This window comes from Ctenopharyngodon idella, chromosome 11 (genome assembly GCF_019924925.1).
Source record: "Ctenopharyngodon idella isolate HZGC_01 chromosome 11, HZGC01, whole genome shotgun sequence".
Classification (NCBI taxonomy): domain Eukaryota; kingdom Metazoa; phylum Chordata; class Actinopteri; order Cypriniformes; family Xenocyprididae; genus Ctenopharyngodon; species Ctenopharyngodon idella.
In genome coordinates, this window is record NC_067230.1 from 2829053 (window position 1) to 2843758 (window position 14706).

The window sequence follows — 14706 nt, forward strand, 5'->3', positions numbered from 1 at the left end:
ATTGAGATGCGCATCCTGGAAACGGGAAGCCTCGGGTGCCGCTTCACATTGCCACTCACCGCATAATAATGAACTCTCACGCGCAAAGAAAATAACAGCAGAGGCTACGCGCAACACGTGAAATAATCAAACCAATAAGTCTAAAAACAACTTGCATTTTACCGCGCAGCATGCCTCAGTGTAACAAATCAACGTGAGAACAATAAATCGATCAGAAATCTGCCCCCCCCCCCCAATATATATATATATATATATATATATATATCGACGTGAGAATAACAAATCGATATATATATATACTTTAAATATGACAAACTCTCTCTCTCTCTCTCTCACACACACACACACACACACATCTATATATAATATATGTACCCTTAAGCCTGGATACGCACGGTCCGTGTAGGCTACGTTTTGATAATTTGATAATTTCCTATTTGGAATGGAATAACGAGAAATGAATAGACAGCTTGTTTATTCGTTTTTCCATTTAGTTTAACAAACTGAAAATGAGATTTTGACCCGATTTCCCATTTTTCGTTTGAGATTTACAAATCGGTTTATGGCTTTATATTTCATTCGCACATGTGGGCGGCGCTGAAACGCCCCTTTCATCTGATTGGTCAAACCGCGCCGTCTTCTGGACGGCCTTATTTCTGAGTCGGTACGGCATTGTCAAATCATCCCACTTTATAAACCTTTGTAAGCTTCGCCTCTAATGTAGCCTACGACACTTTTTCATGAGAAATGCTGTCCAAATGTCCTGTTTGTTATGATGACGTCTAAAGTCCCTGCAAAAGGAAGTAGTCCCTTTTAGCAGTTTGTTAGCGACCGTCGTTTTTAAGATACAATAAAGGTTTAAAAAATAACAAGCGGGTTATAACTGGTGTGTTTTATGTCATAGATCAAAAAATGAAAATATTTAGAGGCTTTGTTAACCACAGACCTTATTTCAGGCGATTTAGCAAAAATACATTCAAAAAACCCATTGACTTTAGGGCGATGGAAGCAGAAGTCCTAAAACGCTAACTCGCTTCCGGGTTTTGCCTACAAAAACACGTCATCCCTGAGGTACTCTATGCCATACCGACTCAGAAATAAGGCCGTCCTGAAGACGGCGCGGTTTGACCAATCAGATGAAAGGGGCGTTTCAGCATCGCCCACATGTGCGAATGAAATATCAAAGCCATAAACCAATTTGTAAATCTCAAATGAAAAATGGGAAATCGGGTCAAAATCTAATTTTACATTTGTTAAACTAAACGAAAAAACAACAAAAAAACAAAACAAAAAAAACAAACAAACAAAAAAAAACCCAAAAACGAATAAACAAGCTGTCTATTCATTTCTCTTTCCATTCCAAATATAATATTAACTGATCAAAACGTACATGGACCCGTGATCTACGATGCAAGTTTCTATAGTACGTCATCAGTATGCGCTACTGGTAAACATAACACTATGTTGAATCACACTTTGGCAGTTGTAGTTTTTATGTGTGCTGAAAATAAAAAGGAAGCGGCGAAAGAAGAAGGGAAAAGAGCTTGAGGTAAGCAGTTTTAAGTTTTAGCGCCATGTCACGTTGATTTCATGTCTCATTTTTATTGGCTGGTCAGTAGACGTAGGTCGTAGCAGCAATTGCGTTGATCATGCTGAATTTCTGACACTGTCAGAAAACTGATCATAGGCTATCTTTGGTCACAAGACCGGGAAAACAGCCATCTTTGGACCTCTCTCACTGTACGACATAAGACCACCGATTAAGAGCCACGATCACAGAAATCACCACGATTGTTTCACGATGGCAATCTTTCGTCTGGGGCAGCCAAAAATCGTGCAGTGTATCCCGGGCTTTACATTAACTGGACGAAACCTTTGAAAAAGGATGCCCACTTCATAACCCTAATGTCTCACTCAACCCAACAACTCGTCTCTGTAAGGGATGAATGAGGAAACTCATCTTATGATCCTGTAGATGTATAAAGGCCATATAAATGTTTGTCTGTGGGGATTGATTGTATGTTGCCATATCATTAAAGTAAACAAGGCCGCTGTATGAGTTCTCACCTAAGACTATGGCACAAGATAGAGACAATATGACTGTTACAAACTGCACTGGGACCAGTGGCGTAGCCAGAATTGTATTTTTTGGGGGGCCCATCTTAAAATGAGGGGGCGTATATATATATATATATATATATATATATATATAATATGTATCAAAATGAGTAGACGACCTTTGAAACTAATACACATTCATTGTATCTGTTATATTGATATGCCAGTAGGTGGCGACCAGTGACTGCTGTTAAAATGCATTTAATTTATTAATTTCAAATTATTTTTACATGATGAATTCTTTAAATTAATAATAAAAAAATGTAATAGGCTTATCTATAACATTTTAGGCAGTTATAAAGACTAATTTTGAACATAAAACATTTTGTCAGAACCTCAAGTAAATTAGCTCTACATATTATTTTGTTTGATTGTGGGTAATGTTTTGCTTTCCGAATCATAGGAGAACCGTGATCTCTATTCTAAAAAATACAAATTATCCAGTCATAAGCTCATTCAGTCATTTTCATTGATCTCATGCTGATATAGACCTATTTGATGATCAGCCCGTTGCTGGGACATTCTAAAACGCTTAACGTGGCTTAATTTACTAAGACAGTGTTATTAACAAACCAAAGCTCAGTAAACACCATACTAATAAAGCATACTATAGGCTAATTTCAGCCCCTGCCCCTTTGATCGTGAAAGTGAAAGTGCCCTTTGCGGTTGCATCGCGGTGCCCCGCATTCCCATTTCTCCCACCCGGAATGTGATTTCTACTGCAGGAGAACAATTAAACAATTCCTTCCTTTTGTTTTAAGCAATCAGAAATCTACGGGGGCCTACATGTTTATGAGGGGGCCTAGGCCCCCCGTGGCTATGCCACTGACTAGGACACGAAGGTAGGGGATCCAAATGCAGGTCTTTGTTGAAACAGTAATCCACACTTGAGTCAAAGAACAGGCAAAGGGTCAAAATACACAAGAAGGCAGTCCAAACAGACATCAAGGCAGGACCACACAGGTAAAACAGGAAAATCCAAAAGACAGGCAATAATCCAAGAAACCAGAAATCATGGAAATGCTCAGAATTGCAGTTGTACACTTGACAAGACTTTGCAGAGAATGGGTGAGTGAACCAGGCTTATATAGGCAGAGTGAACAAGGCTAATAAGCTAAACAAGATAAAAAGGGGGTGTGGTCCAATGAGTGTCCATGGTAACTAACAAGGGGAACAGCAGCAGGGAAACAAGAGGTAAAAACACAATAATGGAGACACAGGGAACACAGACAGGGATCGTGACAATCACATTCTGTGTATTGATATTTGTTTGTTCCATTGTAATATTTATGATTTAGTATTGTAATAATATGATTTTAACATATGCCTAAATATAGGCTATACAGTATGAGTGTATGAGTCTCAGTGAAGGGGGCAGTTTTTGTATATGTTTGATAAGTCAATCTCTCCTCACCTTTCATGTATTTTTGTTTGATCCTCTGTTGACCTGTTATGATTAAACGTACAATACAATGAACTGTATTTGAGTTACTTGTAGAGTATAAAAATAGTATAGATAAAAGTTTACAGGAAATGTTATGAGTTGCCAATAAATAAATAAATAATTAATAATAATAATAATAATAATAAGTAGAATGTACATTTCCTGAAGAAAATGTGAATGGTGCTTGTAGTGGCAAAACTTGGCACTCTTGATTAGCATGATGCTATCATGATTACCGTCCTGCTAGCATGTTTTTAGCAAGATGCTGTCATGATTAGCGTGTTGGAAGCATGATGCTAACATGATTACCATGTTGCTAGCATGTTTTTAGTAAGATGCTAACATGATTAGCATGTTGTTAGCATGATGGTAACACGATTAACATGCTGCTAGCATGATGCTAACACATTTTGACTTGTTTGTATCATGTTTTAACCCTAAACTAATTGCTATTAGCATGTAGCTATTCACTGCTAGCATGTGTAGCATGTTGGAAGTCCTGTTTGCTAGCATGAGTCAAAAGAGCTAACCTCCATGTCTCTATGATGTTCTGATGCAGAGATATTGGTAATGCTGAACGGTTGCTAGGGTACTCTGTTTGGTTGTTAGGGAGTGGCTTGACATCTGCCAGTGATGTTACTGCAAAGGCTGCTTGTCAGTATGAATGATATAAACCAACCCCCATGCCTCTATGATATTCAGATTTGAAGATATCCCTCTTTGGGTTTGGGTTGCTAGGGTGCTCTAAATGGTTGTTAGGGTGTGGCTATGAAGTGCTGAAGGTGATTCGTGATTGGCCGTTTGCTGCTCCGAGTCAAACAAGCCCACCCTCATGTTTCTATGACACTTCTATCCAAAGATATCCCTTTGATCTTTTTGAATGGATGTCTATAGAACTTGTTGCTAGGGTGGTCTAAATGGTTGCTAGGGCGTGGCTTGATAGCTTCACAATGATCCTGAAAGACTGATTGGTTGCCTGAGTAAAATGAGGCCGTCCCCTTGTCTCTATGACATTGTGATCCAGAGTTATGTTAAATACAAAATCCCTATGTAATTTGCCATAGTAGGAAAAATATGTATGCAGTTACTTCCTGTTTCATGGGCACGGCTTCACCATAGTATGTCTATGGGGCAACTTTGGGCAGCTCTTGCGCCCCAGGGGTACAACGTACACCCCATTGCGAAGTATTGTCTTACAGAGCCTGACAGCCTCTTCAAACGTGGTAACCCACATGTTTCTACAAAATCCTCGCTTGGAGCTATAACTTGTCAAAGTTCGTCGCAATGCAAAGTCTATGGGACTTTTTCAGGCGATTTTTCGCCCGCCGGGTGAACAATGTACACCCGATCGCTTATAAAAGTCATAGCACACCATTCCTCAATAATCCGCATGATTTGACACCTCATTCGGTTACGCGCCGAAGTTTTGTCCAGAAGAAGAATAATAAGTATGCAAGAGAACAATAATGATGCTTCGCCAGAGGCAAGCACCATTAATAATAATAAAAAATTATAATTATATGACCTTTAGCCTTTTCAATAATTTAACCACACTTTGAATATCAGGTATTGTTTATTTCAATTCAAATTTATTTCTATAATGCTTTTCACCATTTTGCATGGTTGCAAAGCAGCTTTACATAGGAAAAGTAATTACAAAAGTAAAGTTATGTAATTATGACAAATAAAGAAAACAAAGTATAGTTAGTTTGAAATGGTAAAAGAAATTCATGTACTTGATCAAAAGTGTTATTACTTTAGTGTATTCCTAACACACTCCAAATACACCTGTACTAATGCATTTTTCCCATTAATGGTACTTTAATGGCCCATTGCACTTTGAAATATGGACTGCAGTCCTTTGGGCTGTAACGGATTTCTGTAATTTGAACAGTATTTTATGTGTATACAGTATATTACTGTAAACGGCAAAGGATTATTGGAAAATATATGGTCACTACTGTAATTTTTCTGTACTGTAAATCAATTTACAGTAGTGAACTTGCCCGCGAAAAACTGACCAATGGCAAGAGATTTCGTTTTTTTTTTTTTCGAGTTTTTTTTTTTTTTTTTTTTACTCGGTGGTGGAAGTGGCTGTTAACGGAGCAAAAAAGAATGTACCAGTAACACACTAAAAGGTTAGTATATTATTTTAATTTTATGTAAAACAAACACAAATGTTTTCATTTGTAATGTTAACAGCAAAATAATCGTGTCGTTTTTCATGTCGGAAGGGTTTGGTGCCTTTTTTCTGACTGTCGGCCGGATCGCCGTTATAACGGTGATAACATGAACTGGTGAGTAAGTTAAGTTCACCTATTAGTCGAAATAAACTTTATTTAAACTGAAAAACATAACTTTTGCATGTGTTTCGCTGCAAGTTAGCTCATCAGGCGGAGCCATGGAAACTTAACGTTAACAGCAGCGAACTAACGTGACATACTGATGGGGTAGGCCTACGTTAAATGAGTTAGACAACAACATTGTTTAAGTGGGGTTTTAAACAGTATTTTCATGTACATGTTTTGATTTATTTTCAAGTTTGTGGTCTGGATCATGTCATGTCGTCTGCAACGTCGGAGGTGTTGGAGCCTTTTCATTGCCATCATAACGGTAACATATGGTTAACGTCAGTGGTGTAGTCTACGTGATACGCAGGTATACGCCGTATACCCACTAGGAAGTGTTCAAGGATTTCCGTATACCCACTTAAAAAAGCGCGAGGATACGTAACCATCCAATAAATCACAAAATATGATTTTGACATGAAACAAAGTCTCATATTTCTCAAAGTCTCAAGTCTGATATTTTGCCCATTTTACTTCGGAATAAAAAACAAAAAAAAAAAACATAAATACCGTTTTGGCGCCCTTTAATGTGATCGTGACAGATCACAGCAGTTCAAGAGAGGCGGCAGCCTGACGCGCACGTGAACTGATCCTCTCCTCCGCTTTAAGTTACCGGTTACAGCGCGAAATAAACATGAATGAACATCTCAAGGTATGATAAAAGATACACTATAACTTAACGAAATCCATATCATGTCTCGTATAATCGCTTAATCAGTGTTTCAACCGCGGAAAGACGTTAATAACAGCTTGTAAACAATGTCACGTAACGTCACATTTACCTCAGAACAAACATATTCAGTGACCATAAACTCGTTAAGCTAGAAAAATGAACTCTAGAGAGGAGCATTTAGCTAAATATATATACACCATATTACATATTAATTATAATTTTTAATGTTCTTTCAATAGCCTATATTATGCATGTTTGAATAAATCCGTCAAGTTGACAGCCACCATTTAAATGTTTATATTTCAAAAAACGAATTGGAGTAGAAATAAATTTAAAGTTAGTAGGCCTATTATAACTTTATTATTATAAAAATTTCCTTAAGTGTAATTTAAGTTTGTATACAAATCAGTTCATTTTAAACTTCAATAACCAACTGATTCCCATGTATATTTTACAGCATTATTTGAGATTTTTTTTTCTTGAGAAAATTTGCCATGTACTGTACCTGATATACAGTATATCCAAAATAACTTATATTGACTCGAATTGCAAGTTAGTGAATTGAAATGCATAACTATGATGACAGACTAGCAGGAAATGGTGCAAAACAGAAAACAAAGTCCAAACAGGGTGATATTGTGACATACTGATAAGCTTCATCTTTCCATTATTGTCACACTCTAAAAAATGCTGGGTTAAAGTTGGGTTGAAAATGCACAAACCCAGCGACTGGGTTGTTTTAACCCAGCAGTTGGGTTAAATGTTTGCCCAACCTGCTGGGTAGTTTTTTAACCCAACTATTGTTTAAAAATGACTATATGTCTGGCTTAAAATGAACCCAAAATAGGCTGGAATTTGAAAATCAGACACATAATTATAGAGGCAAAAATAATAATCAAAAGGTGAACATTTATTAATAAACTTATTGTTTATTGTTTAACTATTATATTTAATATTAATAAATGTTAATTTCCAACATATTTTGGGTTCATTTTAAGCAAACAATACAGCAATTTTTACACAATAGTTGGGTTAAATAAAACTACCCAGCAGGTTGGGCAAACATTTAACCCAACCGCTGGGTTTGTCCATTTTCAACCCAATTTGGGTTGTTTTTAACCAAACATTTTTAGAGAGTAATAATAGTTGCAACTTGCACTCTTAAATGTGCATTGAAAATTGCCAGCTGATAAAATATGCTCCAGGGACCATATTCATATAACATCTCAGGCTATCTTAAGTGGCTGAGTTAGATGGTGATTGACACTAAACAGTAGAAAATCAGTCCAGAGTCTCTTCAGCTGTAAATGCCATTGGCTGGTAAAGTCTTTTGTTGATTATAATAAATTGACATGCTGATAAAACACACATAAGCAGTCTTTCAGAATGCTCTCAATTACATATAGCCTAGATCAGTTGCATACTATATGCATTAGTGAGTGTGGCGGTGCTTATGGGGTGTCGCTCTGGGACAGGCAAGTATGAGGCTGGGAGGGAAAAATCACAGTATACTCACTACAAAAAACTAGACTACACCACTGGTTAACATTGCCAAAATTAGCTGACGTAAAGTTAAACTTACTAAACACAGCAGCATAATTACTTGTCCCGCTGCCTCTTTATCACAGGTTAGCTATCTAGGCAGGCGTAACACAATGTAAATAGCAACCTAACTGAAATACTGAGGTAAACTGAGTTAGGCAACACCATTGCTAAGTACCTATTTTGTATTTTGTTTTCAAGTTTTTGCTGGATAATGTCATCTGTATCGTCGGAGGATCATTTTGGAGTCTTTTCTTGTGATTGCCGTCGTAACGGTGGTAACATCAACAGGTAAGCAAGTTAACATAAAGTAAATTAGCTGAAGTAAGCGCTATTTAAGCAGGCAAACATAATATAATGTAAGTGGTGATTAAACCAACGGAAGGTGAGAGAACAGAGTTTTTACCCAGCAGCAGAGTTAAGAGTGCTTTTAAACAATCATCCCTCAGTGCATGTTCTTTATTTTGAATTTGCAGCTGCCATTTCCTCTGGACTGTACCACTGCTGCTGCTCTCACTAACACAGAAAGAGTGATGCTTTGAGGAGGAGGAAAAAGGTTAGCAATATGCCATTGTCATTATTAACATAGCAAAGTTATGAAATATTATAAGGTATTATAAAATACCATAGCCATTAAATATTATAAAATGTTTATAAATGTTGGTTAATTTATTAAAAACTATAAGCACCATAGCCAGTTACAACATAATATCTCACCTCGTTGTTAGTCATATGTTCTGTTTTCTATGGTAGTTCCTATAAAATATTATTATTCCACTAAAGGGCTGCTGTGACTTTGTCTCTTACAGGAGAGTCTGTTCTTTAAGCAAAAAACATGGATGCTGACTATGAAGGGCAGAATAATCATCCAGCCAACAGACTCTTTTTCAGCATTTGCTGTCCACTTTGTTGGAATGCAGAATTGGGTAAGCCAAAACATTTTTTACATTACATTTACGTTCATGCTTTTGGCAGACACTTTTATCATACATTACATACATAATCTTACATTGTATTTAGGTTTTATGTTATTTTATTCATTTTATTCCCTGGGAATCAAATCCATTATTTCAGCATTCAAACATCTTGCTCTACTGTTTGAGCTACTGGAATGCATTGTAAAGATTGGAGCTTTAATTATTTGAATGCAATGGATTTTCAGCCAATTATTAGGGGTGTAATGGTTCTCTGTAAAAAATCAAACCGCACTGTTCTCCACCCATGGTTCAGCACATACTTTCACCACGGTTCATATCATGTCTGACGACGCATTCGTAATGGTTATATTATAATGGTTTGTTGAAATTAACACGTCAAACAGACAGACAAAGGTCAATACATTACAACAATGATGATTAGAAAAAAACATGGACTAAATAGTCATTTTTTGTGAACTTTGTTCAATTCGAGTGCCTTCATTTACGCCGTCATCGCCCAGGTGTTGCTAGAGTGCGACCTCAGGTGAAACCTGAACAGCACACATTGCCATCTGTGTTTAAACTAAACTCATTTAAGCCTTGCCAGTCTAAACATTCGAGCACAAGATTTGAAAGAGACCTTGTGCATATAAAGCTGCATCTCAGATAGCACTCAAATACTGAGTTCGCTTTCAAGTTTTGCACTTGAACAGATGAACTCACACAAAAGTTATTATCTCGGCGAGTATCCTATCAAACATAGTAGGTTATGTCTTAAGTGAACATAAACAGTTGAAAAAGACCACACAATGTGTATCAGTGAATTGAATCATGCATTATGTCGTGACAGAAGCCTAACATTCCTGCTGTCTGGGTTTTTAATGTTAATCAAACAACAAATGATAAAGAAATCACTCACTGGTCTTGACTGAATAGCTTTTGTAACTTTAATAATGATTAATTTTTGTTTAATTTATACAGTGAAGATTATTTGTATCTTTGCTCAGTTGTACCCAGGTGAAAAAAAAGTGCACTTCTATAATGTACTTGAAGTGCTCTATTTTCACGCACTAATTTTGTACTTAATATACTAAAAATTATTCTTTAGTACTTCTTAAGATCATCTTAAGAACATCTAAGTGTACTCAACTGTACTATTTTGAGACAGTATGAAATATGAACTAAAATGTGCTTTTAATATACTAGCTACCACTTGTAGTACATTATGGGTTTAAATGTACTATAAGTGGTATCTAAATACCGTAAAATTCACAAAATACCATAAATTAAATTACAGTACTATACTGTATTACAGTACTATACTGTAACTGAAATACAGTACTGTACAAAATACTGTAATTGAAAAATACAGTAACAATACTGTACAGCTGCCAGTAAGTTACTGTAAAATTTACAGCAATCTCTTTACAGACGAATTATTAAAATTATTTTGACCAGTCCTCAAAAATTACAAAAAAAGGTAAAATGTCATATAAATTCAGAAACGTTAACTGCATGAAAAGTAACAACGTAAAATGTTCGGTTCTGCATGTTTACATTCTTCCACCAACAAATGGAACTGTCTGTGCATGTACAAGAATAAAATTGATGTTATGCTGGTTTATGCAATTGCTTCCTGCAGCGTTAAATACAGATCACGTCAGGTAAAAGGGAACCAAAACATTTTGCAGATGATATTTAATGTTGTGTCTGCTGGCTTTATTTCTTTAACAGCTTCAAGTTTAACGCACTTCTGTGTTCTACAGGCCGTTTTGCATTTATTTTCTCTGCGATTCGCAATCTTTAAATCCATATAATTTGTGCTGTCATTGTAGTAGTACTTGTAACAGTATAGAAAGAACACAAAGTTTTGTGTAAAGGATAGTATGACCTCAGTATGTTTTCAGTATAATACTAATGTATGTTCAACACTCTTACAGTGTAATTGAATTGCAGTTGTAACATCACTGTGGTGGTCGGGCCAAGAACAAGCTGGACAGGTAGTAGGCAAAATGAGGAGGGTTTATTTGTTCCCAAAAAAACCCCCAAAAAAAACAAAACACCTCGACAGGGAAGTTATAATGAAAATCATTTCCAAAGTATATACAAAGGAATAGAAAATAACTAAAACTAACAAAAATTAAACAATCAAAAGAAAAAAAAAATAACTCTCCACTGTTAACAAAGTAACAACAAAAAACAACTAAGATGGTGTTACTGTGGCTGGACAACTCTAACTTCTGCTCATCTCATCATCCTCTGGCACAGCACAAGTTAGGAGACTGAAGCACCGCCTCTCACTTTGTTTGCTGCCACATGGAATGCGGCTGTCACTCCATGGACCAAGCAATAGGACTTTAATCAGCAAGGTATATAAGAAATGTGCACCCTTCTATACATTCAAGATTTTAATAAACTGTTAACTTGTTAAACTTGTCCTGTGTTTTTCTTATAATAAGGGTATTTAAATAAAGTAACAAACCATATTATGTTAAACTAAATTAAACATGAAATCAAACAACACAATGGTGAAGGCTAAATATGTGAGTTGGGCTATGCACCCGTCACAATCACCAAAATACATTTGAAGTTTATGCTGAGTGAATTCTGCATTTCAAAACTTAAATACAAGAGTATATTTAAAGTGTACTTAAGTATACTTGGAATAGTTCCAATAGTTTAGCACAAACTAGTATATTTAAACCAACTTTAGTTGAACTTCACCACTGCTTTTGGACAAATAAAATGCATTTAGTAAAATTAGTTGTTCCAATTTAACAGACTTTAAGTATACAATTTATAGTGTGCCACAAATACATTTAGTTATACTAAAGTACAAATAAATTGTGCTTAAGTATACTATTTAGGGCCCTTTAGCACTGAAATGCCAATTCACTGACGATGAACTTAATGAACAGCTAGTCAAGCTTATAATTAGCAGTAAAAATTATTTCTACAGCAAGCCTAAAGGCCACCTCATCACCGATGTTCTAGCCGAGGGGTGAATGTACGAAGCCTTAGCAGCTGGCATGTCACACACTAAAAAGGTCCATACTGTAACAAGAGGACAAACATGTTAAAAATGTGACCTGAACCACAAGCCAAGGCAGTGCCCTGCATACAATGATACATGCTTTATGTATGGTAACAGAGGCCACTGGGCAAAGTGATATAAAAAGAGCAGACGACAGAGACAGCTATCCAGTCGGTGCAGAAGAAGTAAGCCACGAACACACAACAGATACCACAGCCACACCAACCCAAGGAAAGACCACAAATGCAAAGATGAGCCCAGCATTAATGTTGTAGACAGCACTAAAGACAATTATCATTGAACGTGTTGTTTCTTTCACGAGATGATCTCCTTGGTATACACCTGAGTTACGCCAAATGAAGGCTTAAGGCAGGCATTTAGAGCGGAAATACAAAAAATCTGGCCTAACAGTTCATAGGTCAATGTTTGATCAGCATCAGATTGAGTATCTTAATGAGTACCATAATGCATAAGCTGCGAAAGTGGCATACTATTCTGCTATTATTAGTAGTGACATCTCTAATCCCAGAGTTCTGTTTAGAACAGTAAATAATCTTATTAAACATCCTAGTAACAATTGTTTCACCACTGAGCAGTGTAATGAGTTTCTCAATTATTTTTCATCCAAAATAGAGAATATTTATAGCGCTATTACCTGTTAGCCCCAAGCTCCACCCACCCAATCTTATGCCAATCAGGACTCTCACAGGCTTTATTAGCTGCACCTGTGCCCACAGCTTTTCCTTCTGTGTTGCATGTGGCTGTAACGTGCAGAGGACTGAGTTTTACTCATTTTATTCTGTATTCTCCTGTGTGTGTGTGTGTGTAATTGACCATGTAAGTGCCTTTGTTTGATATTTAAAGATTATTTTTATGACTTAAGTTTGGCCTAAATGTAGTGATGGGAAAATGAGGCTTTCTGAAGCGTTTGAGGCTTCAGAAATGGTTCATTACTCGAAGCTTTTCAACACACACTAACGTGCACACTAACGACATCTTGTGGTCAAATGGTGGAAAAGCTGCCTTTGAGTCCCAGACGACCCAGCCATTATTTGATTGTTTCATATAATAAATCAGTTTGTACTACAAAAACCATAAGGCAATAAAAGTATTTAGACTGCATAAACATTTCTAGTGTCATTGAACTTACACAATATGAATAAATGAGTCTGAGAATAAAATTGATGAAAAAATAAATAAATGGGACAAATTTACAGTAGTGTTGTAGCAGTTTTTATGAATCTGCTTCGATCAACACACAGATCACTTCACGTCTCTGTTTTCAGCTCCTCCCCGCCTGCAAAACGAATCAAGCTCCGGCACAGTGCTTCACTGTAAGATGTTTCGTTTTTTTGATACAAGCTTCGAAGCATCGGTGTCAAACGTCACCTAAATGTTTATTTTCATGCTTGTTATATTTCTTGTGTAGGCATTTGCTTTAGTTATTTAAATGTGCATTTGGTGAGCTTCTAGTATGAGTAGATAGCCTCATGTATTGTTTAAATTACTTTATTGCCTGTAAATTCAATGTAACATTATTTTGTAGTTCCCTTTAACCTGATTTGGCATTGTTTATTGGGAAACTAAACCTCTGTATTTCTGTTCCCTTGTAGAAACCACACACGCACACATACACACAATACTTGGGTGTGTAATAAAATAACTCTATACCTGAGTTGACTAGACTGGACATGTTTTTACAGACACAGACAGCTCCACTGGCTTCAAGCATTCCCCCTTACTCTTTTTCAAGGGGAAGGGCCTTTTCCTACAATGCCCCTAGTTATGGAACTCATTACCTGCATCTATTAGGAATGCTACATCTTTGGATTGTTTTAAGAATCTACTTAAGACACATCTTTTTAGTCAAGCCTTTAATTTATTACTGTGTATTTTTTTTTTGATATGATGTATTTTTGCTTTGTGTAATTTTTTTTTTTTGATCTCATTTTGTATTTTGAGTTTGAGAAAGGCGCACTATAAATAAAATTTATTATTAATTATTATTATTAATGACGAGTATACATATCAAAAACACATTTACTCCATCACCATCAGTGCAAAATGCACGCATCGCAACCACCCAGAGATGATGCATATACTCTAAATGTCAAACCACCTCTCCTGCAAGGACATGGATATACTCTTCATCTGAAGATAGATACCGGGGCATCTGGAAACACTTCCACTGCGTACTTTCAAACAGATGTATGGTGCACCACAAAGCATGGAATGTCTAAAACCAGCATCCAATGTAAATAGAATAAAACTGACACAAGGGTTAGTTCACCCAAAAGTGAAAATTATGTCATTTACTCACCCTCATGTTGTTTTGAACCTGTATGAGTTTCTTTGTTCTGTTGAACGCAAAGGAAGATATATAAACTTCCATAGTATGGAGGGGGGAAAAAAATACTATGGAAGTCAATGGTGCCCCACAACTGTTTGGTTACAAACTTATTCAAAATATCTTCTTTTGTGTTCAACAGAAGAAAAAAATAATAATACAGGTTTGGAACATGTTTGGGTGAAGTAAAACCCCCCGCTTTTTTTTTACTCAAAAGCAGAACATGCATATGTTCCTTGAACAAGTTGTTGACATAATGAAACTGCAGTCACACCCTATTGGA

General features: G+C 36.3%; 2 long non-coding RNA genes across 2 annotated transcripts; both read left to right on the forward strand.

The window, feature by feature from the left end:
- The first annotated feature begins 7580 nt into the window (after positions 1 to 7580).
- Positions 7581 to 11453, forward strand: LOC127522554 (uncharacterized). Its single transcript, XR_007932629.1, has 4 exons — positions 7581 to 8416; positions 8602 to 8681; positions 8935 to 9051; positions 11311 to 11453. It is a non-coding gene; the product is annotated as an uncharacterized LOC127522554 (long non-coding RNA).
- Positions 11454 to 12813: 1360 nt separating this feature from the next.
- On the forward strand, positions 12814 to 14360 carry LOC127522814 (uncharacterized). Its single transcript, XR_007932727.1, has 3 exons — positions 12814 to 12913; positions 13363 to 13410; positions 13690 to 14360. It is a non-coding gene; the product is annotated as an uncharacterized LOC127522814 (long non-coding RNA).
- The last annotated feature ends 346 nt before the right edge of the window (positions 14361 to 14706 follow it).